Source organism: Mandrillus leucophaeus, unplaced genomic scaffold (genome assembly GCF_000951045.1).
Source record: "Mandrillus leucophaeus isolate KB7577 unplaced genomic scaffold, Mleu.le_1.0 Scaffold9, whole genome shotgun sequence".
Lineage (NCBI taxonomy): Eukaryota > Metazoa > Chordata > Mammalia > Primates > Cercopithecidae > Mandrillus > Mandrillus leucophaeus.
The window spans coordinates 8,704,741-8,705,213 of NW_012109807.1; positions in this window are offsets into that span (position 1 = coordinate 8,704,741).

Here is a 473-nt window from a genome sequence, read left to right on the forward strand (position 1 = left end):
TCAGGAGGCTGAGGCAGGAGAACCACTGGAACCCAGAGGCAGAGGTTGCAGCGAGCCAAGATCGCGCCACTGTACTCTAGCGTGGGTGACAGAGCGAGACTCCAACTCAATAAATAAATAAATAAATAACCCCACTTCGTGACACTCTCAATTACCCCATTTCTTCTTCCTGGTCATGCAAGCAGGAAATCACCTGGTGGGGAGCTTCCACAATTCTTAGCAGTTTCTTTGTAGATACAAAACTTTCTGTTCTCCCACCTCCCATAAAAGCTGTTTAGTGTGGTTGTGTTCACACCCTGGACTGTGATCTTGCTCGGGACAGAATGCATATCTGGGTCACTCTTAAGTTTCCTCATTGTATTTTGATATTGTCAGCATGTGAGGTGGTCTATTAATATCTGTTCCATGAATGACTGAATAAATGAATCAATGCTTTATTAAATGATAAGTCCATAGTCTGTTGGGTTCGCCGA